The sequence below is a fragment of the Schistocerca gregaria genome, chromosome X (assembly GCF_023897955.1).
Source record: "Schistocerca gregaria isolate iqSchGreg1 chromosome X, iqSchGreg1.2, whole genome shotgun sequence".
Lineage (NCBI taxonomy): Eukaryota > Metazoa > Arthropoda > Insecta > Orthoptera > Acrididae > Schistocerca > Schistocerca gregaria.
The window spans coordinates 865,463,922-865,485,708 of NC_064931.1; the positions used below are offsets into that span (position 1 = coordinate 865,463,922).

General features: G+C 40.0%; 2 non-coding genes across 2 annotated transcripts; both read left to right on the plus strand.

The window, feature by feature from the left end:
- Positions 1 to 1,411: 1,411 nt before the first annotated feature.
- Positions 1,412 to 1,486, plus strand: Trnas-cga (transfer RNA serine (anticodon CGA)). The gene has a single exon. It is a non-coding gene; the product is annotated as a tRNA-Ser (tRNA).
- Positions 1,487 to 1,711: 225 nt separating this feature from the next.
- Positions 1,712 to 1,786, plus strand: Trnas-cga (transfer RNA serine (anticodon CGA)). Its single transcript has one exon. It is a non-coding gene; the product is annotated as a tRNA-Ser (tRNA).
- Positions 1,787 to 21,787: the final 20,001 nt, after the last annotated feature.

A 21,787-nucleotide genomic window follows, 5' to 3' on the forward strand; every position in this document is an offset into this window, starting at 1 on the left:
AATCTACTCTGTAGGAATCAGCATGGGTTTCGAAAACGACGATCGTGTTAAACCCAGCTCGCGCTATTCGTCCACGAGACTCAGAGGGCCTTAGACACGGGTTCACAGGTAGATGCCGTGTTTCTTGACTTCCGCAAGGCGTTTGACACAGTTCCCCATAGTCGTTTAATGAACAAAGTAAGAGCATACGGACTATCAGATCAATTGTGTGATTGGATTGAGGAGTTCCTAGATAACAGAACGCAGCACGTCATTCTCAATGGAGAGAAGTCTTCCGAAGTAAGAGTGATTTCAGGTGTGCCGCAGGGGAGTGTCATAGGACCGTTGCTATTCACAATATACATAAATGACCTGGTGGATGACATCGGAAGTTCACTGAGGCTTTTTGCAGATGATGCTGTGGTGTATCGAGAGGTTGCAACAATGGAAAATTGTACTGAAATGCAGGAGGATCTGCAGCGAATTGACGCATGGTGCACGGAATGGCAATTGAATCTCAATGTAGCGAAGTGTAATGTGATGCGAATACATAGAAAGATAGGTCCCTTATCATTTAGCTACAAAATAGCAGGTCAGCAACTGGAAGCAGTTAATTCCATAAATTATCTGGGAGTACGCATTAGGAGTGATTTAAAATGGAATGATCATATAAAGTTGATCGTCGGTAAAGCAGATGCCAGACTGAGATTCATTGGAAGAATCCTAAGGAAATGCAATCCGACAACAAAGGAAGTAGGTTACAGTACGCTTGTTCGCCCAATGCTTGAATACTGCTCAGCAGTGTGGGATCCGCACCAGGTGGGGTTGATAGAGGAGATAGAGAAGATCCAACGGAGAGCAGCGCGCTTCGTTACGGGATCGTTTGGTGATTGCGAAAGCGTTACGGAGATGATAGATAAACTCCAGTGGAAGACTCTGCAGGAGAGACGCTCAGTAGCTCGGTACGGGCTTTTGTTTAAGTTTCGAGAACATGCCTTCACCGAGGAGTCGAGCAGTATATTGCTCCCTCCTACGTATATCTCGCGAAGAGACCATGAGGATAAAATCAGAGAGATTGGAGCCCACACAGAAGCATACCGACAGTCCTTCTTTCCACGTACAATACGAGACTGGAATAGAAGGGAGAACCGATAGAGGTACTCAGGGTACCCTCCGCCACACACCGTCAGGTGGCTTGCGGAGTACGGATGTAGATGTAGATGTAGAAGTTTCATATCAGCGCACACTCCGCTGCAGAGTGAAAATCTCATTCTGGAAACATCCCCCAGGCTGTGGCTAAGCCATGTCTCCACAGTATCCTTTCTTTCAGGAGTGCTAGTCCTGCATGTTTTGCAGAAGAGCTTCTGTAAAGTTTGGAAGGTAGGAGACGGATACTGGCAGAAGTAAAGCTGTGAGTACCGGGCGAGAGTCGTGCTTCGGTAGCTCAGTTGGTAGAGCACTTGCCCGCGAAAGGCAAAGGTCCCGAGTTCGAGTCTCGGTCGGGCACACAGTTTTAATCTGCCAGGAAGTTTCATATCAGCGCACACTCCGCTGCAGAGTGAAAATCTCATTCTGGAAACATCTCCCAGGCTGTGGCTAAGCCATGTCTCCACAGTATCCTTTCTTTCAGGAGTGCTAGTTCTGCATGTTTCGCAGAAGAGCTTCTGTAAAGTTTGGAAGGTAGGAGACGGATACTGGCAGAAGTAAAGCTGTGAGTACCGGGTGAGAGTCGTGCTTCGGTAGCTCAGTTGGTAGAGCACTTGCCCGCGAAAGGCAAAGGTCCCGAGTTCGAGTCTCGGTCGGGCACACAGTTTTAATCTGCCAGGAAGTTTCATATCAGCGCACACTCCGCTGCAGAGTGAAAATCTCATTCTGATAATTACCTTTAACTCATTCTCTTGCCACATAAACTTTAACTTTCTTTATACTATGTTCAAGAGGCATTAATTAGCAAAACACTGGTCTTTAATTTTCTTTCAGTAGGGACACTCGGTAATCACTTTAGTTCAAATGGAGAGGAACCTGAGAGGTGTAATGATAAGGAGAAAAATCAAGGTAGATACATAAATTCAGTTATAAATTACCTTATATTTGAGCACACTAACACATTCATTAAGCTGATCCTTCACTGTACATTACTATAGTGCTCCATTACAGTGATTGCGCAATGTGGTGGCGATTGCATGTTGGTAGGTGGAATTGCAGGTAGAATTGCTGGACTCTGTCATTTCTTGGTGGCGATGAAAGATACAAATTCCAGAATAGTTCCAGCTGTTTATCCATCCATCCGAGGTACTGGAAAAGCCTCTCTTGGAACCAGCACAGTATGCAACATTTACATAGCAGTGCACAGTTTTGCAGCTCGTCTCCGACTCGTAGCTCGTCCCCGACTGACTCTTGTTCCACCTTTTCTACCTAGGCCAACCACAATTTGCGCGCACTACACAGTTCCATTCCCGAGGGGAACCACAACAACTTTTACATACAGAATAACTAAGAACCCTAAGTGAGGATCAGCAGTTTACATAACAGTAACCAAATACATTAAATAAAACAGAACATTTGCACATATTGACATTTCTACAAAAAATTATTCACATGGAAATTACAATTATATACAGTAAGTTTTGTTCCCTCCAAATGGGACAAAGAATTTAAATGACAGATATACTACAATGCATAGAATCAAATCATGACATCAAAGATTTAACAAAGAAAGGAGTATACAATTTAGTGTTATCGATTCAATCAAACAACATTTACAGAATTCGACGATGTAACATTAAATAAAACAAAAGCAAAATAAATCAGTACAGCATTAGAGCTATGGTGTTACATATGCCCCATGTTTCGTTGAAGTTTCCCATAAGGGATACTTCAAGTGGGGGGGGGGGGGGGGGGGGGGGGGGGAATTATATAAAATAAAATAATAATTTTAAAAAAATAATAAAAAATGCATCCAACTTCAGTTGGGACAAAAAAAATACATATTACAACCATACAGTATACACTAAGAAATTTCATACATTTTTTCCAAAAACATTTTCAAAATAAAGCATTTACAGTAATTTTCATTCTCAGACTGGTTTTAGGAAATTAATTTTGCATCCGTACACAGGGCATACATTAAATGTTCTGGGTCTTCCACATAGATACGACATCACTGGCAGAGAAGCAGTATACAAAATAATCTGCACATTAGTACAATAGGTATAGTATTCTAGAAAAAAAATATACATACACAACAGCACAGTGGCATTCTTACTTAACAAAACACAAATTTACTTTCAATATTTTCAAAGAAAGTAATTATTCACACACAAACAAGCATGTTAATGATCATAGTACATTTCACAAGGTTCAGTAATTAATGAAATATTAAAATTTTCAGTTTGCATCCACATATGCAGAAATATTTAGATGAACAGCTATGAGAAACTTTGTCAGCTGATTATTTAAATACAAAATCAACTTTTTAAGGATTTTTTTTTTCAAAATTTTTAACTTTATAGCTGCTCTTCATTAATAGCAGTCCAAACTGTTTGTTGCACATAAACACACTAACCTATTCAGAATCTATCTTTAATCATCACTGCTGTATTTTAAAGCAAACCAGTCCAATTTTCAAGTTACATCAGAAAACCTAGTCTCAAAACATCTTCACTCATTTGAATAAGAATCCATATATATTTTATAATAACTTTTTACTGACTTCAGTAAGAATAATCAGTTCATAACACATTGACCAATAAACCTAACTTAATTCACTGCTTGCCTCAGCATAAGCAATCCATGTTACTCATACTGCCCATTATTGGTTTGGTAGTCTTTGTATGTAAACATTTTGGCACAAAAACACAATTTAGATTAAGAACACCAAAAGAACACATTTTTAAATTAACACACTGCCCCATCCTCTAGGTTAAGCAGTTCATGATCACTTATCAACTTCTTGCCCCACAATGGCAAGTCCTTTGGCCACTGCTCACATAGCATATTTGGTAGTCCTCAACTTCAGGACCACAGCATTTTTATTCTTTTTGTCTTGTTTAGTTGCCCAACAACATAATTCTGAGCAGTTTATTGTCATCATCTCCAAGATTTTTCATCATTATGTGACATCTTTGGTACAAATGGCATTAATGGTAAAAATCATAGCACCTGTAACTTCAAAACAGTAATTAGACACTGGTAACCAAACCATTTCTTTTCAAATGACAACATCAGGTAGCATATACATTAATCAAGAAAAATTGAAATAACATTTTTGGTATAAGGACAATGTTCAGGAGTTATTTGAGAGTCCCAGATTTGTAGTTTTTCCCTCCACTTGCTTACTAAGTAATATTTCTTTTAAAGTCAGTATTCAGTTTAATAATTTTTACACAATTAGGTCATCAGATATGTGAAGATCAGAACAATAATTTTACATCCTACTGCAAGTGCTTTCTGCCCACTTTTGGTAGCACTAGACACATACCTCTAACACCTACTTTAGTCAGGTTTATCTCCTCAGTTTTAAACACACATACAGATTTTAAACACCATATTAGTCCCTATTTTCAAAAAACATTTACATTTCATTTAACAAGTTTTTAGTATTCTTACCTTTTCTCTTTCCAATTACTTTTCCATTGCATTTTTCCTTTACAATACCCATTATACTTTCATTATTCTTGGTCATTTTCTAGTGTACCCAATTTAATTATTCATTTACTTGTCCACAAGCAATACACAGTATCTCACATCATTTCCACACTTTTTTGTCTACTCTGATAGAGAAGAAGGAAAGAAGATAGTAAAAGTTCTGAATGATGAAGAGGAAGGTTGGCAACACGAAAAGAAATGGAAGTAGTGCTGCCAACGACTCGGGTCACTGGTGCTAAGCCTATGACAATGCAATAAGTGCATGTCCCCTGAGGGTACTACATTTCATTTGAGGACCTGTACCTTTAAATACACCCCCCCCCCCCCCCCCCCCATGAACCATGGACCTTGCCGTTGGTGGGGAGGCTTGCGTGCCTCAGCGATACAAATAGCCGAGGTACCACCACAACAGAGGGGTATCTGTTGAGAGACCAGACAAACGTGTGGTTCCTGAGGAGGGGCAGCAGGCTTTTCAGTTGTTGCAAGGGCAACAGTCTGGATGATTGACTGATCTGGCCTTGTAACAATAACCAACACGGCCTTGCTGTGCTGGTACTGCGAACAGCTGCAAGCAAGGGGAAACTACGGCCGTAATTTTTCCCGAGGGCATGTAGCTTTACTGTATGATTAAATTATGATGGCATCCTCTTGAGTAAAATATTCCAGAGGTAAAATAGTCCCCCATTCTGATCTCCGGGCGGGGACAACTCAAGAGGATGTCGTTATCAGGAGAAAGAAATCTGACGTTCTACAAATCGGAGCGTGGAATGTCAGATCCCTTAATCGGGCAGGTAGGTTAGAAAATTTAAAAAGGGAAATGGATAGGTTAAAGTTAGATATAGTGGGAATTAGTGAAGTTGGTGGCAGGAGGAACAAGACTTTTGGTCAGGTGACTACAGGGTTATAAACACTAAATCAAATAGGGGTAACGCGGGAGTAGGTTTAATACTGAATAGGAAAATAGGAATGCGGGTAAGCTACTACAAACAGCATAGTGAACGCATTATTGTGGCCAAGATAGATACGAAGCCCACACCTACTACAGTAGTACAAGTTTATATGCCAACTAGCTCTGCAGATGACGAAGAAATTGAAGAAATGTACGATGAAATAAAAGAAATTAACCAGATAGTGAAGGGAGATGAAAATTTAATAGTCATGGGTGACTGGAATTTGAGTGTAGAAAAAAGGAGAGAAGGAAATGTAGTAGGTGGATATGGATTGGGGCTAAGAAATGAAAGAGGAAGCCGCCTGGTAGAATTTTGCACAGAGCACAACTTCATCGTAGCTAACACTTGGTTTAAGAATCATGAAAGAAGGTTGTATACACGGAAGAACCCTGGAGATACTAAAAGGTATCAGATAGACTATATAATGGTAAGACAGAGCTGTAGGAACTAGGTTTTAAATTGTAAGACATTTCCAGGGGCAGATGTGAACTCTGACCACAATCTATTGGTTATGACCTGTAGATTAAAACTGAAAAAAACTGCAAAAAGGTGGGAATTTAAGGAGATGGGAGCTGGATAAACTGAAAGAACCAGAGGTTGTACAGAGTTTCAGGGAGAGCATAAGGGAAAAATTGACAGGAATGAGGGAAAGAAATACAGTAGAAGAAGAATGGATAGCTTTGAGGGATGAAGTAGTGAAGGCAGCAGAGGCTCTAGTACGTAAAAAGACGAGGGCTAGTAGAAATCCTTGGGTAACAGAAGAAATATTGAATGTAATTGATGAAAGAAGAAAATATAAAAATGCAGTAAATGAAGCAGGCAAAAAGGAATACAAACGTCTCAAAAATGAGATCGACAGGAAATGCAAAATGGTTAAGCAGGGATGGCTAGAGGACAAATGTAAGGATGTAGAGGATTATCTCACTAGGTGTAAGATAGATACTGCCTACAGGAAAATTAAAGAGACCTTTGGAGAAAGGAGAACCACTTGTATGAACATCAAGAGCTCAGATGGAAACCCAGTTCTAAGCAAAGAAGGGAAAGCAGAAAGGTGGAAGGAGCATATAGAGGGTCTATACAAGGGCGATGTACTTGAGGACAATATTATGGAAATGGAAGAGGATGTAGATGAAGACAAAATGGGAGATACGATACTGCGAGTAGAGTTTGAAGGAGCACTGAAAGACCTGAGTCGAAACAAGGCCCCCAGAGTGGACAACATTCCATTGGAACTACTGACAGTGTTGGGAGAGCCAGTCCTGACAAAACTCTACCATCTGGTGAGCAAGATGTATGAAACAAGCGAAATACCCTCAGACTTCAAGAAGAATATAATAATTCCAATCCCAAAGAAAGCAGGTGTTGACAGATGTGAAAATTACCGAACAATCAGTTTAATAAGCCACAGCTGCAAAATACTAGTATAAGCATACCTCGGGGAACATCAGTTTGGATTCCGTAGAAATACTGGAACACGTGAGGCAATACTGACCTTACGACTTAACTTAGAAGAAAGATTAAGGAAAGGCAAACCTACGTTTATAGCATTTGTAGAGTTAGAGAAAGCTTTTGACAATGTTGACTGGAATACTCTCTTTCAAATTCTAAAGGTGGTAGGGGTAAAATACAGGGAGCCAAAGGCTATTTACAATTTGTACAGAAACCAGATGGCAGTTATAAGAGTTGAGGGGCATGAAAGGGAGGCAGTGGTTGGGAAGGGAGTGAGACAGGGTTGTACCCTATCCCCGATGTTATTCAATCTGTATATTGAGCAAGCAGTAAAGGAAACAAAAGAAAAATTTGGAGTAGGTATTAAAATCCATGGAGAAGAAATAAAAACTTTGAGGTTCGCCGATGACATTGTAATTCTGTCAGAGACAGTAAAGGACTTGGAAGAGCAGTTGAATGGAATGGACAGTGTCTTGAAAGGAGGATATAAGATGAACATCAACAAAAGCAAAATGAGGATAATGGAATGTAGTCGAATTAAGCCGGGTGATGCTGAGGGAATTAGATTAGGAAATGAGACACTTAAAGTAATAAAGGAGTTTTGTTATTTGGGGAGCAAAATAACTGATGATGGTCGAAGTAGAGAGGATATAAAATGTAGACTGGCAATGGCAAGGAAAGCGTTTCTGAAGAAGAGAAATTTGTTAACATCGAATATAGATTTATGTATCAGGAAGTCGTTTCTGAAAGTATTTGTTTGGAGTGTAGCCATGTATGGAATTGAAACATGGATGATAAATAGTTTGTTTGGACAAGAAGAGAATAGAAGCTATCGAAATGTGGTGCTACAGAAGAATGCTGAAGATCAGATGGGTAGATCACGTAACTAATGAGGAAGTATTGAATAGGATTGGGGAGAAGAGAAGTTTGTGGCACAACTGGACCAGAAGAAGGAATCGGTTGGTAGGACATGTTCTGAGGCATCAAGGGATCACCAATTTAGTATTGGAGGGCAGCCTGGAGAGTAAAAATTGTAGAGGGAGACCGAGAGATGAATACACTAAGCAGATTCAGAAGGATGTAGGTTGCAGTAGGTACTGGGAGATGAAGAAGCTTGCACAGGATAGAACTGCATGGAGAGCTGCATCAAACCAGTCTCAGGACTGAAGACCACAACAACAACAACAACAACAACAACAACAATAACCACCTTTAAATACACAACATGGTGCAAACATAAGCTTTTTACGGTCTTTCAGTATATTAGAAATTAATTATTATCTTGTGGAGTCCTTTGCACTTTCATTAGAGTTACTAGAAGCAACATTATTCATAAAATTTTCAGGTTTTTCAAACTACATGGCCCTCTCTTCATAATTAGACTGGCAACAATAAGTATTCAATGGAAAATATAGTCCTTAAGCAAAGTCAAACAGTACACTATAGTAAATAAACAACAACCTGCCCCAGGTCTCAGGATCAACAAAACAATAATTCACTTTCAGGTAACACTCAGATACAATAATAATAGTCATGCATTATATTAACAGTATATATACATACAGCATCCTGCCCCCAGTCTCTTTATTAACCAGGCAGTCTTTTATGGTTCATAAACAGTCACTTAAATCTGGTGGCTTTTTAGGCCTCCTATCTTCTACATCTTTCACTATGCTATTCAGATCTTGCCAACGTTTTGTTTCATCAGGTGGCTTTTTAGGTTTTGGAATTTCAAAGCCTTTAGCAAGGTACATCATCTCCTGTCCTGCTATTATTTTATCATATGGTTCTTTTTGCTCCTGTAATTCACACTCCTTCAGAACATTTGTTAAGGCTTGCCCTAGTATAGTATCAGCCGGAGGTTCCTGCAAATTATGGCCCTGTGTTACATTACTTAATAATTCCTTCGGTTTTGGCCCAGTTCTACTTTCTGTATCTTGCTTTGGAAAAATGTCACTAATTTTCTCATACCCTCTTTCAGTAAAAGTATATTCACTTTCATTTACACCTGAAAATTCATCTTCACTGGAGTCATCACAACTCTCTTCCTCACCATCAGATTCCTTTAAATACGCGACTTTTGAACAATAGGGAAAGTTAGTATATTCATTCATATTGGTATTCTATACCCTTCATCATCTGAACTATCACTGATTTCATTTTCGTCATCAGATTCGAGCAGGAAAGCAACTTTTAAACAGTGGAGCAGATTATCACTAGATGTTTCAGCCACTTCGTTTTTTGAATTACTTTCTACACAATGCATACTGTTTTGACACATAGGCACTTCAGTAGTAGCACTTTGGACAATTCCAGCCATAGTTTCGTACATAGTATACTTGTCATATACATTGATAACCTTCGTTTCACTGATTCCTTTACTATCAGTTTCAGATAATCGTGCGAAATCCCTACCAGACCCTTCTGCATCAGAGCCACAACACACGTTTCCATCAACAATAATTTCACCTGCACTGTTTATATTGTCATGTTTACTAACTTCCTCCTTTACATCACCTTCACCTATTATTAGCTGTGCACAAGTCTTTTGCGTGGCATATTTCATCATAAACTCCCCCACATCTACGTCTATGACCTCATACACATCATTAACAGTACAAATATCCTCCTTTTCACTCGCATTTTCTGGATCACTTTCATTTTTTAATAATACCTATTCACACGATTCTGACTTTGAAAGTTCGTGATTGAATGACATCAATTTTTTCGATAATTCTGTTGCATTGCATTTCGATTTGTTTACTTCGTGCTGACATTTGTGCAGACATATCATGATAGTGCGCTGCAAACTGTTGCCCTAGTGCTGCAATTTGTGTAGATATATCGTCATAGCACACTGTCAATTGTTGCCCCCGTGCTGCGATTTGTGCAGACAACATTTTTAACAATTCTGTCACATCTAGATTGTTTTCACTTTTAGTTTCTACTGCACTTTTGGGTTCAAATCCTACAACCCTTGCTGTTTCCGGTGATTCTAACATATCCCTCGATTCGTTAGCATAACCATTGTCTTTAGCAACATCGTCTGTTTCGCCTTGTTTAGTGTGTGCAATGTTCATAGCTTGGATCGGTTTGTTTACTTCCGCGTGATAATGTACGTAACTTAACTCGCGCGTAATGCCATCTGTTGGTGTGCTGCCTGAACTGCTCTCGATTGCATTCTGTTCTCGCGTGTCTAGATTTATTTCTAGTTTCCTGTCCATTTTAGTTGCTATTAAGTATTGACACCTTTTATTTTCAATTTAAACTGAACTATCACTATCCGTTCAGTCAAATAATGCACAGGTTCGTGCCGCTGGACGTTTCGTGTTCACTCTATGTTTGTAAAATGCTAGCTACTTATACTTTTTTCCGTCTGTAGATGCAAATCGAACAACGTCCTGTCACGCCCCCAAAGGCATGACCTCATTATCCCCCACTCCACGCAACCTATAACATGGTGGGTGTAACTTTCTTCCTCCCATTATATTCTTAGTAGCCACTGACACTTGCACCCCTGTGTCCAACAAAATCTTAAACTTTTTAGTTCCTACAGATCCTACCACTGAACATTCTATAACACTACCGTCTGTCTGCTACTGCTATACCATTACCTTAAAGTTGGAAGCAGGTTGTGAAATAAAACTATCTTGTTAAAGCAATTATGGTTTAAAGCAACAGAGCACTGTTACCCTATGAGAGGAATTTTGTTATGTTGACTGTGTTGTACCTAACGGAGGTGGCTTATCGGAAATGAAAGTCAGAATTACGTAAATATTTGAAGAGTAACAAACAAAATTTTGCCTATCTGCACTGTTCAACGGATAAAGAAAACAGTCGCCAGCCTAACTAGGCAAGAGAATGATTAACATTCTCGTTCCAGAATATAGTTATTAATAACTTTAATGGGTAAACACATCCGATACTTTGTCACAGGCGAGTGCAGTGAACTCTTGACATATACATATGTTTACTGTAAGATTGAAACTAACAGTTAGAGCAGCACAAACTATTTGCAAAATTATAACAGATACCGAAACACACTATTACTTTCAGGGCTTGCACAAACTGAATGGTCTTTATAACGTTATTATTACTATTCACTGCAGAATCATTAATTGGATATAGGTTAAGACTCTCTCAGTTAAATACTTTAATATTGAAAATGAAAGTTAATTGGAATCCACTAACAGGTTGCTTCTCACTATCATTTGAATAAAGAAATAATGATTTTCATAATTAGTGGTCTTCCCATTACTTGTTACATAGCATTAACACAATAGGCAAACTGTGGATCCTGTTATATTATTAATATGCACTTCCAATACACAAGAGAGACAAACACTTACCAAACATGAGTATATAACGTTTCACACTGCAGTTTTCCACTTTTTCTACATTGAGAGACAAAATTAACGTATATGTAAGATACTGACTCACCTTCTGCGATTTACAACAGCCAGTAATGTGATCATTTACTAAGCAAAACTTTATAAGCCTCAGTCTTAAGAACTTCTAATTTGAAGTTAGCAACAACACATTAATAAGCAGTTTTACTAGGAAAATTATTTTCAGCAAGCATAATTAACTTTAACTCACTCTCTTGCCACATTAACTTTAACTTTCTTTATACTATGTTCAAGAGGCATTAATTAGCAAAACACTGGTCTTTAATGTTCTTTCAGTAGGGACACTCGGTAATCACTTTAGTTCAAACAGAGAGGAACCTGAGAGGTGTTATGATAAGGAGAAAAATCAAGGTAGGTACATAAATTCAGTTATAAATTACCTTATATTTGAGCACACTAACACATTCATTAAGCTGATCCTTCACTGTACATTACTATAGTGCTCCATTACAGTGATTGCGCAATGTGGTGGCGATTGCATGTTGGTAGGTGGAATTGCAGGTAGAATTGCTGAACTCTGTCATTTCTTGGTGGCGATGAAAGATACCAATTCCAGAATAGTTCCAGCTGTTTATCCATCCATCCGAGGCACTGGAAAAGCCTCTCTTGGAACCAGCACAGTATGCAACATTTACATGGCAGTGCACAGTTTAATAGCTCGTCCCCGACTCATAGCTCCTCCCGACTCGTAGCTCCTCCCGACTCGTAGCTCGTCCCCGACTGACTCTTGTTCCACCTTTTCTACCTAGGCCATCCACAATTTGCGCGCGCTACACAGTTCCGTTCCCGAGGGGAACCACAACAACTTTTACATACAGAATAACTAAGAACCCTAAGTGAGGATTAGCAGTTTACATAACAGTAACCAAATACATTAAATAAAACAGAACATTTGCACATATTGACATTTCTACAAAAAATTATTCACACGGAAATTACAATTATATACAGTAAGTTTTGTTCCCTCCAAATGGGACAAAGAATTTAAATGACAGATATACTACACTGCATAGAATCAAATCATGACATCAAAGTTTTAACAAAGAAAGGAGTATACAATTTAGTGTTATTGATTCAATCAAACAACATTTACAGAAGTTTGATGATGTAACATTAAATAAAACAAAAGCAAAATAAATCAGCACAGCATTAGAGCTATGGTGTTACAATGCCACCTGTGCATACGTATTCATAGCATTGAAATTAAACTGGAGCTCCTTTAGGTGTGTCGTGGGCTCCCTCTGTTGTTTAATGCTTGTCCACCTGTCCTATCTTCATTTCTCCATTCTCCACGCTGCTGATTTCCACCCCTTCCTCTATTCCGTGGTGACTGGGTACATTTCTTCTGCACATGTCCTGGACCACCACACTTATAACATTTAATAGCCGTTCCAAATACTGTTTGCCTTTCTCGTACTCCTGTTGCCATGTCAATTTCCTCACACTGAATTGCCAGCTGAATGGCCGAATACAAATCTTTCGGAGTCCCGTCACGCACGTTCCATTACATATGCACCTGTAACCCTCTCAAAAATACATCTAGTGCCCTTTGCTCGGCCTCCTGCAACAGAACACTATTCGCTTCATTGCTCTGACCCAACTCGTAATTGTACTCATTAGTTTCCCTTATCCTGTCCGCAAATTTCTCCAGCATCTCCCCCTGTCTCTTTGTCATTGTACTTAACCTCTCCCTAAAGTACCGAGCCCTATTCTGTTTCTTGTACCTTTGAAAAAGCCCTTCCTTTAACTTCTTAAACCGTCCTGCCTTCCTTAAAGCCTCAGAACACCTTACATATGTTTTCGCTTCACCCGTTAGTCTAATCTCGGCTACTCCGTATCATCATGCTCAGTAACATCATACTCAGATTAACACAAAAGTAAGTAAACGCCACAAAACAATGTTACTCCCTGAACATACTAACACTTATTCTAACAATAAAAAATACTATGCCCACACAAACATCTAAAATGTGGCTTGGCAAGCTGTACCAACAAGATGGAAAACGTCCAACACTCGAAAGAACAATTTTGACAGCACTCACCACATCTTGTGACTGTACTGCAGGCTGTGGGCACAAACGTCATACCAGACAGACGACGACCACGATTCTGACACCAAATGTAGTGGATGGGTGCCAGGAGGTGCCCTATTAAAACTCGTCTGAGCTTTTCAAATGATGTATTTTTTCCATTGCAGAGCTTCGTCGACCTCGGTCCACATCACAGGCCCCGCATTGCTGAGATAGTACCCCCAGCGGCCTGTGCAATGCACTGTGTTGAGCCGGCCTGGTAAACCAGCTACAGAGTTCCAGTTATGTCAGGATGGCTGTGCTAGCAGCTGACTCAGCAGCCACCGTCCCCGTTGACTCTGCACTCCTCCGCCGGGAACCGTAGCCGGCCACACTGCCGCTTCTTTCTCAGCCGGCATATCTGGGAATGCAGCATTAAATGACCACTCCCGTTCCGGTCCTCGCCTCGTAAGTCTCCGGCACGTGTCGGGAGCCGAGACAACTGTTTGCGGTAGTGACCCAAAAAGTGGCCCACCCTGGCTGACTGCAGACCCTACATCAGCCTCAGAGGGTCGAACCGACGACACGCCGTAGACTGGGATGCTGTCGCTCCATCTGTCACCATGTGTCGCCGGTAGTGTGACTCGCCCCCCCGTCGAGGAGAGCTGCCACACTCGGATGAATCTTGTTAGAAAACCACACCTATTTATACTCGGCCACGCGGCTCTGTTTCGCTAATGCATCGCTCCGAGTCATGTATGCCCAACACCACAGTTGCTCCAGTGGGCCCCTCCTTCCTAGGGCTTGCGACATGCGAACCGCTGCATTTATGCTTTTCAGCAGTTCGATTGCCCCAGTGGCCTCCGCTCCACTTCGCAACCGCTGGTCAACGTAACTTACTGCAATACGGCTCACACATGGCTGTAACTTGTCATCAGAATATCGCACAAAACTAATTTTCCCTATTCTAAACGGTGGTGCCGCTACACTACACGTGCTGTGACTTTTAATGACCTTAATAGATAACAGGTTTTATTAATCTTTTGTGACAGTGCCTCAATACGTGGTTTCCAGTTTAGAGAGTTACTGAAGGTAAGTCCAAGAAATTTGTTGTCCTGCCTGCTTGTATTGTCATATTTGCCAATAACTATAACTGCATTGAAGATTTTGTCTAGTGTGGAAGTTCATACTTCAGAGTTTTTTTACTATGTATGAGTAACCTATTTTCTTCCAACCAAGACTGTAATTGACAAGTAGTTTCATTGACTGCATCTTGCAATGTGTCACCTCTACCGGTTATCAGGATATCTGTGTTGTCGACATAATTTGTTGTATGTTGTGTATCTGACCTGCAGTGGCTGGGTGTCTTTGATTTTCTTATTTCTACATATTGCTTTCTTTCACTGAAGTAGCTAGGGAACCAATTGTGGGCTACACCTCTAATCCCATACTACCTCCGCAGGAGAGCTTCTGTAAAGTTTGGAAGGTAGGAGACGAGACAAGGCACTGGCAGAAGTAAAGCTGTGTGAACGGGGCACGAGTTGTGCTCAGTTGGTAGAGCACTTGCCCGTGAAAGGCAAAGGTCGTGAATTCGAGTCTCGACCCGGCACACAGTTTTAATCTGCCAGGAAGTTTCATTTCTAATCTAACTGACATACAGTATTCAAATATTTTTGAGAAGGCAGATACTACAGCAATTGGCCTATAGTTTGGTATGTCCGTTTTCTCTTCCTTCTTGTAGAGACATATAATTCTAGCAAGTTTTAGCTGGTTTGAAAACATTCCCTCTAGAAATAAGATATTTATGATATTTGACAGTGGTCCAGTGATGTAATTTGAACACTTGTGAAGTAAGAAGCAGGGTATCATATCACGCCCTGCAGAATAAATCTTTTTAACTCTTTTTTTAATAATATCTTCAATTTCATATGGTGCTGTAGGAGACAGGAAGAAGGAGTTCAGAGGAACATTGTTTCTGAGAAGAGAATGTGCAGTATTTGGAGAGTTAGTCAGGAGTTTTGTGGGAAGAGAGTGCAGCATTTAAAGAGTTGGTTAGGAGATTTGTGGAAATTGCTGAAGAATAGATGTTGAATTTATTGGCAGTTTCACGGGCATTTTCAGTCTTTTGTCCTGCTATATTTAGTGTGATTTTATCCTCTTTCTTTACAAGTATAGCTATCACACCCAACAGATGAGAATTAACTGGTGAAATTGTAAACAATGCTTTTCAGAAAATCATTAAGTGGTTCTCTGCAAATGGGCTTTCATTAAACTTTGACAAAACACAGCACATACAGTTCCAAACAGTAAATGGAATGACACCATTATTAAATATAGAATTTGATTAGAAATCGGTAGCTAAGGTAGAATATTCAAAATTTCTAGGTGTATGCATTGATGAGGGGTTGAACTGCAAAAAACACACTGAAGATCTGCTGAAACGTTTGAGTTCAGTTACTTATGCTATTACGGTCACTGCAAATTTTGGCGATATACATCTCAGTAAATTAGCCTACCATGCCTATTTTCATTCTCTGCTTTTGTATGGCATCATATTATAGGGTAACTTATCACAGAGCAAAAGAGTGTTCATTGCACAAAAGCGTGTAATCAGAATAATTGCTGGAGCTCATCCAAGATCACCCTGCAGACACTTATTTAAAGAGCTAGAGATCATCACTGTAGCCTCACAATATACATATTCACTTATAAAATTTGTTATTAACAATCCAAACGAATTCAAAAGTAATAGCAGTGTACATGGCTACAACACTAGGAGAAAGGATGATCTTCACTACTGAAGGTTAAATCTAACTTTGGCTCAGAAGGGGGTAAATTATGCTGCTACAAAAGTCTTTGGTCACTTACCTAATAGCATCAAAAGTCTGACAGATAGCCATAAAGCATTTAAAAAGAAATTAAAAGAATTTCTTAATGGCAATGCCTTCTACTCATTAGATGAATTTTTGGATATTGTAAGTGGATAATTTCCCCAACCCCTCTCCCCCCCCCCCCCCCCACATAAAAAAGAAAAATTAAGAATAATAAGTGTCATGTAATATTTTGTGTAATGTAATATCTTGTGTAGACACCTTTTATTAACCTGACACATTCCACATCATTACGAAGTGTCGTTTTCATGATCTATGGAACAAGTACTAATCTAATCTAATCTAACTTTCTACTAGTCTGTTCATTTACTATACCCCAGATGATCTTACATTTGTTGGAAGAGCACCTAATTGTTTTATCATTATGGGCTTTTTTAGTCATTTACTATACCCCAGATGATCTTACATTTGTTGGAAGAGCACCTAATTGTTTTATCATTATGGGCTTTTTTAGTCCATTTGATAACTCTCCTGTATGTGGATTTTTAATTTTTATAGTATACCTTGAACTCTTTGGATTTGCTGCTGTCCAGTTTGCTAAGTCTGTGCAGCAGCCTCACTTTTTGGGTGAAGTTTTAATACCTTTTGTGACTCAAGCATTCTGTTTTTTCTAAGTGATAGTTTTTGTTTTCTCAGGGAAATGGCTATTCTACATCTACATCTACAACCATAGTCCGCAAGCCACCTGACAGTGTGTGGTGGAGGATACCCTGAGTACCTCTATTGGTTCTTCCTTCTATTCCAGTCTCGTATTGTTCGTGGGAAGAAGGATTGTCGGTATGCGTCTGTGTGGGATCTAATCTATCTGATTTTATCCTCATGGTCTCTTCGCGAGATATACGTAGGAGGGAGCAATATACTGCTTGACTCTTCGGAGAAGGTATGTTCTCCAAACTTTAACAAAAGCCCGTACCAAGCTACTGAGCATCTCTCCGGCAGAGTCTTCCACTGGAGTTTATCTATAATCTCCGTAACACTTTCGCGATTACTAAATGATCCTGTAACAAAGCGCGCTGCTCTCCGTTAGATCTTCTCTATCTCTTCCATCAATCCTATCTGGTACGGATTCCACACTGCTGAGCAGTATTCAAGCAGTGGGTGAACAAGCGTACTGTAACCTACTTCCTTTGTATTCGTATTGCAATTCCTTAGTATTCTTCCAATGAATCTCAGTCTGGCATCTGCTTTACCGACGATCAACTTTATATGATCATTCCATTTTAAATCACTCCTAATGCGTACTACCAGATAATTTATGGAATTAACTGCTTCCAGTTGCTGACCTGCTATTTTGTAGCTAAGTGATAAGGGAACTATCTTTCTATGTATTCGCAGCACATTACACTTGTCTACATTAATATTAAATTGCCATTCCCTGCACCATGCGTCAATTCGCTGCATATCCTCCTGCGATTCAGTACAACTTTCCATTGTTACAACCTCTCGATATACCACAGCATCATCTGCAAAAAGCCTCAGTGAACTTCCGATGTCGTCCACAAGGTCATTTATGTATATTGTGAATAGCAACGGTCCTATGACACTCCCCTGCGGCACACCTGAAATCACTCTTACTTCGGAAGACTTCTCTCCATTGAGACTGACATGCTGCGCTCTGTTATCTAGGAACTCTTCAATCCAATCACACAATTGGTCTGATAGTCCATATGCTCTAACTTTGTTCATTAAATGACTGTGGGGAACTGTATCGAACGCCTTGCTGAACTCAAGAAACACGGTATCTACCTGGGAACCCGTGTCTATGGCCCTCTGAGTCTCGTGGATGAATAGCGTGAGCTGGGTTTCACACAACCGCCTTTTTCGAATCCCAAGCTGATTCCTACAGAGTAGATTTCTAGTCTCCATAAAAGTCATTATACCCGAACATACTATGTTTTCCAAAATTCTACAACTGATTGACGTTAGAGATATAGGTCTATAGTTCTGCACATCTGTTCGACGTCCCTTCTTGAAAATGGGTATGACCTGTGGCCTTTTCCAATCCTTTGGAACGCTACGCTCTTCTAGAGACCTACGGTACACCGCTGCAAGAAGGGGGGCAAGTTCCTTCGCGTACTCTGTGTAAAATCGAACTGGTATCCCATCAGGTCCAGCGGCCTTTCCTCTTCTGAGCGATTTTAATTGTTTCTCTATCCCTCTGTCGTCTATTGCGATATCTACCATTTTGTCATCTGTGCGACAATCTAGAGAAGGAACTACAGTGCAGTCTTCCTCTGTGAAACAGCTTTGGAAAAAGACATTTAGTATTTCGGCCTTTAGTCTGTCATCTTCTGTTTTAGTACCATTTTGGTCACTGAGTGTCTGGACATTTTGTTTTGATCCACCTACCGCTTTGACATAAGACGTAAATTTCTTAGGATTTTCTGCCAAGTCAGTACATAGAACATTACTTTCGAATTCATTGAACGCCCCTCGCATAGCCCTCCTCACACTACATTTCGCTTCGCGTAATTTTTGTTTGTCTGCAAGGCTTTGGCTATGTTTAAGTTTGCTGTGAAGTTCCCTTTGCTTCCGCAGCTGTTTCCTATCTCGGTTGTTGTACCACGGTGGCTCTTTTCCATCTCCTACGATCTTGGTTGGCACATACTCATCTAACGCATATTGTACAATGGTTTTGAACTTTGTCCACTGATCCTCAACACTATCTGTACTTGAGACAATACTTTTGTGTTGAGCCATCAGGTACTCTGAAATCTGCTTTTTGTCACTTTTGCTAAACAGAAAAATCTTCCTATAATTTTTAATATTTCTATTTACAGCTGAAATCATCGATGCAGTAACCGCTTTATGATCACTGATTCCCTGTTCTGCATTAACTGTTTCAAATAGTTCGGGTCTGTTTGTCACCAGAAGGTCTAATATGTTATCGCCTTGAGTTGGTTCTCTGTTTAACTGCTCAAGGTAGTTTTCAGATAAAGCACTTAAAAAAATTTCACTGGTTTCTTTGTCCCTGCCACCCGTCATGAACGTTTGAGTCTCCCAGTCTATATCCGGCAAATTAAAATCTCCTCCCAGAACTACAACATGGTGGGAAATCTACTCGAAATATTTTCCAGATCATCCTTCAGGTGCTCAGCCACAACAGCTGCTGAGCCAGGGGCCTATAGAGACATCCAATTACCATGTCTGAGCCTGCTTTAACCGTGACCTTCACCCAAATTATTTCACATTTCGAATCTCCGTCAATTTCCTTCGATGCTATTGCACTTCTTATCTCTATAAACACGCCTCCCCCTTCACTGTCCAGCCTGTCTGTGCAGTATATATTCCAATCTGAGTTTAAGATTTCATTACTGTTTACGTCTGGTTTCAGCCAACTTTCTGTCCCTAGTACTATATGGGCATTGTGACCGTTTATTAATGAGAGCAGTTCTGGGACCTTTCTATAGACGCTCCTGCAGTTTACTATTAGCAGATTAATATTGTTATTCCTTGTTGCATTTTGCCTACTCCTACCTTGACGCGTCTCAGGAGACATCTTGTCGGGCCTAGGGAGGGAATTCTCTAACATAAAAACCCACATGTGCACTCCACACCTACTCCGCTACCCTTGTAGCTGCTTCCGGTGACTTAATAACTGTTTTTCCTGTTGGGAGTACAATGAGTGGTGGATTAAAATGTATTGTTAGTGCAGTGTGGTGTGCACTCAGCCTCGTGATGCCAATTGAGGAGCTACTCAACCGAATAATAGCGGCTTCGGTCAAGAATACCATCATAACGACCGGGAAAGTGGTGTGCTGACCCCATGCCCCCCTATCCGCATCCTCCACGGAGGATGACATGGTGGTCCCGGTACGCCACTCGTGACCTGAAGACGGACTGCTTTTTTAGTGCATTGTGATCTGAAAAGCCAACATCTATATTTTTACAGTGCAATCAGTGTTAGTAGCAGACCTAATCAAGATAGCTGTTTAATCTTGTTGGACATTAAACTTTCATATTTAAGTTGAATGACCCCATTAAATTTACTAATTGCGTCTTTTGAGCAGATTCTTTGAGGAAATCAATGTTGAGAACACCACATATTATTATTATTATTTTAGTTATTGTGACATGCTTTCTCTAGCAGTAGTGAAAAGTTTCTGAGGAACTGTGCTTTCACAGTTTTTGCCGTTTTCAACTAAGTTTAGCACTTCAAATTCTTTAGAAAGTAGAATATTGTCTTGCTCCTGGGATCTGAATGTGCTATATTTTTTTGTAAACACAAAATCAAACTCATAATTTTTATAGTTCATTTCATCCAAACCTGATGACACCAACTGATCATTGCTCACACAAATACCCAATAAGAACTCATTGTTTTGATCATGTACTTGTTTTTTAAGATCTTTAATTATTTCACTTATCAGTTCTAAATCTAAGTTGTAGTGATGTCCAGTTTCCACGATACAAAAAACTCATTGCCAGGTCATAGTTTCACCCACATATTTAATGTTGACTCCTGTACCCTTTTCATGTAGGCAGAAGTTGCACTGTTTACACATCAGTCCTCTCATCATCTTTTTGAAACTTCCTATGCTTAATACTACATGAAATCTCATTTTTGTCACATGTATTTACGTTTTCAGTATTATGGTAGCTGTTAAAAACATGACTGCTGAGACAACCATTTGGAAGTCCAGAGACTATTAAAAACAGACCAAGGGGACAAACTTTATGTCCAGTCTTATGGTAAAGGTATGTCAGCTATGGAAAATAAAGAAAGGGAGAACAATGCCATTTCATCCTAAGAGTAATGGCAAGGTTGAAGGCATTCATAAAACATTTGTTAAAATGTTGTCTTATTATAAGAATAGCTCACACTCAGACTGGGACAGACTATTCACATTTGTGATTTCTTTGTACAATGCCGGGATACATGAAGCACCAGGGTTGAATCCCTTTGAAGTTGTTTACAGTTGCAATATGAGCCCCCCCCCCCCTCCCCAAACTGCAATTTGAGATAAAGAAGTCGTCATCTGTAATTAAGTCTAGTGAAATGAAGCTTCTGGCTAAATGATTAAAAGTTTATTTGGAAGAGAGTTCAGCAAAATGATGCAGCTGTGACATGGAGAAATGTAGGGTCCCCCTGAATAGGTCAGGTATGCACTACACGCAGGAAGTGGCTACAAGGGTAGTGGAGTACGTGTGGAGTGCACATGTGGGTATTTTAGGTTAGAGAATTCCCTCCCTAAGCCCGACAAGACGCCTCCTGAGATGCGGCAAGATAGGTGTAGGCAAAATGCAACAGGGAATAACGATATTAATCTGGTAATAGTAAACTGCAGGAGCATCTATAGAAAGGTCCCAGAACTGCTTTCATTAATAAACGGTGACAATGCCAACTAGGGACAGAAAGTTGGCTGAAACCAGATGTAAACAGTAATGAAATTCTAAACTCAGATTAGAATGTATACTGCAGAGTGTGACGACTGCAATTCCACCCTGTCACT